This window comes from Grus americana, unplaced genomic scaffold (genome assembly GCF_028858705.1).
Source record: "Grus americana isolate bGruAme1 unplaced genomic scaffold, bGruAme1.mat scaffold_77, whole genome shotgun sequence".
NCBI classification, from domain to species: domain Eukaryota; kingdom Metazoa; phylum Chordata; class Aves; order Gruiformes; family Gruidae; genus Grus; species Grus americana.
The window spans coordinates 77,501-81,113 of record NW_026561980.1 but is presented as its reverse complement, the minus strand read 5'-3'; positions in this window follow the sequence as shown (position 1 = coordinate 81,113).

Genomic DNA, 3,613 nt, shown 5'->3' with positions numbered 1-3,613 from the left:
GGCAACCGGGTAAGGCAGGGCAGGCCAGACACCGTGGGACGCCCCACGGCTGGCTCGTGCCGGCCGAGAGAGGAGGTGGCACCACCGCCGCGCGCCTGTGCCGACATCGGGCTCTGGGCACCGGGGAGACAACACGGCAGGCTCGCCTGCCCCCGGCGGTCTGCATTCGGCTGCCGGCCACAGCGACCGGCTGCCCGCTCGCATTTCCACCCGCTTTGCGGGCTCCAGCTTAAGGCCGGGGAAAGAAAGGGGGGGGAGGGAGAAAAAAAAAAAAAAACAGAAAAAAAAAAGGGCGAGGCGGGCCCCCCCACGGCACGCCTCGCCCTTCGACCACCGCTCACAGACCTTTCCACCCAGCCCTCCGGCAACCGGGTAAGGCAGGGCAGGCCGGACACCGTGGGACGCCCCACGGCTGGCTCGTGCCGGCCGAGAGAGGAGGTGGCACCACCACCGCGCGCCTGTGCCGTCATCGGGCTCTGGGCACCGGGGAGAAGACACAGCAGGCCTGCCTCCACCTGCCAGCCACCGCTCAAAGCTCTGCCCGCCTCGCGGGCTCCAGCTTAAGGCCGGAGAAAAAGGACGAGTTGCCGCCAACATCGCCCACTCGGGTCACTGGGCCCTCCGGAACCAGGGAAAGCCACCGCAGGCTTGAAACCCCCGGCCGTCTGCCTCCAGCATACACCGGCAGTAACCTTCGCCGTCATTGGGCCAGCTCAGGAAACAGAGCAAAGGAGAAACCACCGAGGAGGGTGGGACAGCGGCGCCCACCCTTTCCCCAGCCGCGTGCGTTCGAGTGCCGGCAACCGCCGCCAGCCTTTGCCCTGCCCCGCGGGATCGGGCTCAGCACCTCACAGCAGTAGGCAACGACCACCAGAGACTGCAAGTGGCTCCGGCTCTCCGCGGCTGCCAGCAGACCTTCGGGTGCCCTGTGCTGGCTTAGCCGGGGAAGCACCGGGAGGACGACCGTGCCAAGCACTCTGGAAGGTGAGACCAACCGCCACGGAAACGGCTGAGACCGGCTGCCAAAAACCCCCCGGTGTCCGGCAGAGCCGCGGGGGTGAGCAGCCGTTCGCTAGTGTTCGCCCTGGTCGCGAGACACCGCTCGCGCCTATAATACGGACAGATACGTCCCCGCCCCCGGCGAGCTCCAAGAGCGCTGCCTATGGCCACCGGGGAGGCGCACCAACCACGCTGCCTTTTACGATGGCGTAGCTGGAGGCAGCGAAAAACAGCGACCCCATCGGCAGCTCCGGGGAGGTGGCAGGGACAACAGGTCTACCTGCCAGACCCGGAACCGCCCGTCCCGGCGGAGCCGGGTAGACCAGAGCGCCTGCAGCGGAGCCGGGTAGACCTGAGAGCCCGCCGGGGAGCCGGGTAGACCTGAGAGCCCGCCGCGGAGCCGGGTGGACCTGAGAGCCCGCCGCGGAGCCGGGTAGACCTGATGGCCAACTGCAGAGGCAGACCTGGTGGCGTGTGAAGCAGCCAGGTAGACGTAAAGGCCCGCCGGGCCGGCCCGCTCCTACCCCCGCCACCGCCCGCCGGTCGGCCGGCTGCGGCCTGCAAGCTGCACGGGAACAGGCCCCCGCTGCCGGGCCCGCCGGCCCGTCCCCGGGGCCGCTGGCCCGTCAGGCGCCCCCCCCCGAGGCCGCTCAGCAGGCCCGGGCCCAGGCCCCGCAGTGAACGGGGGCTGCGGGCCGGGCCCGGCCGCCGCGAGGGCCCGGGCCCGGGCCGGCCCGCTCCTGCCCCCCTCCACCGCCCGGCTGCGGCCTGCAAGCTGCACGGGAACAGGCCCCCGCTGCCGGGCCCGCCGGCCCGTCAGGCGCGCCCCCCCCCCCCCAGGCCGCTCAGCAGGCCCGGGCCCAGGCCCCGCAGTGAACGGGGGCTGCGGGCCGGGCCCGGCCGCCGCGAGGGCCCGGGCCCGGGCCGGGCCGGCCCGCTCCTGCCCCCGCCACCGCCCGGCTGCGGCCTGCAAGCTGCACGGGAACAGGCCCCCGCTGCCGGGCCCGCCGACCCGTCCCCGGGGCCGCTGGCCCGTCAGGCGCCCCCCCCCGAGGCCGCTCAGCAGGCCCGGGCCCAGGCCCCGCAGTGAACGGGGGCTGCGGGCCGGGCCCGGCCGCCGCGAGGGCCCGGGCCGGGCCGGCCCGCTCCTGCCCCCCGCCACCGCCCGGCTGCGGCCTGCAAGCTGCACGGGAACAGGCCCCCGCTGCCGGGCCCGCCGGACCGTCCCCGGGGCCGCTGGCCCGTCAGGCGCCCCCCCCCCCCCCCCCCCCCCGCGGCCGCTCAGCAGGCCCGGGCCCAGGCCCAGGCCCCGCAGTGAACGGCGGCTGCGGACCGGGCCCGGCCGCCGCGAGGGCCCGAACCGGGCCGGGCCGGCCCGCTCCTGCCCCCGCCACCGCCCGGCTGCGGCCTGCAAGCTGGCAGCCGCGAGGGCCCGGGCCGGGCCGGCCCGCTCCTGCCCCCGCCACCGCCCGGCTGCGGCCTGCAAGCTGCACGGGAACAGGCCCCCGCTGCCGGGCCCGCCGGCCCGTCAGGCGCGCCCCCCCCCCGAGGCCGCTCAGCAGGCCCGGCCCCAGACCCCGCAGTGAACGGCGGCTGCGGGCCGGGCCCGGCCGCCGCGAGGGCCCGGGCCGGGCCGGCCCGCTCCTGCCCCCGCCACCGCCCGGCTGCGGCCTGCAAGCTGCACGGGAACAGGCCCCCGCTGCCGGGCCCGCCGGCCCGTCCCCGGGGCCGCTGGCCCGTCAGGCGCGCCCCCCCCCCCCCGAGGCCGCTCAGCAGGCCCAGGCCCGGGCCCAGGCCCAGGCCCCGCAGTGAACGGCGGCTGCGGACCGGGCCCGGCCGCCGCGAGGGCCCGAACCGGGCCGGGCCGGCCCGCTCCTGCCCCCGCCACCGCCCGGCTGCGGCCTGCAAGCTGGCAGCCGCGAGGGCCCGGGCCGGGCCGGCCCGCTCCTGCCCCCGCCACCGCCCGTCTGCGGCCTGTAAGCTGCACGGGAACAGGCCCCCGCTGCCGGGCCCGCCGGCCCGTCCCCGGGGCCGCTGGCCCGTCAGGCGCGCCCCCCCCCCCGAGGCCGCTCAGCAGGCCCAGGCCCGGGCCCAGGCCCAGGCCCCGCAGTGAACGGCGGCTGCGGACCGGGCCCGGCCGCCGCGAGGGCCCGAACCGGGCCGGGCCGGCCCGGCCCGCTCCTGCCCCCGCCACCGCCCGGCTGCGGCCTGCAAGCTGGCAGCCGCGAGGGCCCGGGCCGGGCCGGCCCGCTCCTGCCCCCGCCACCGCCCGTCTGCGGCCTGTAAGCTGCACGGGAACAGGCCCCCGCTGCCGGGCCCGCCGGCCCGTCCCCGGGGCCGCTGGCCCGTCAGGCGCGCCCCCCCCCCCGAGGCCGCTCAGCAGGCCCAGGCCCGGGCCCAGGCCCAGGCCCAGGCCCCGCAGTGAACGGCGGCTGCGGGCCGGGCCCGGCCGCCGCGAGGGCCCGAACCGGGCCGGGCCGGCCCGCTCCTGCCCCCGCCACCGCCCGGCTGCGGCCTGCAAGCTGGCAGCCGCGAGGGCCCGGGCCGGGCCGGCCCGCTCCTGCCCCCGCCACCGCCCGTCTGCGGCCTGCAAGCTGCACGGGAACAGGCCCCC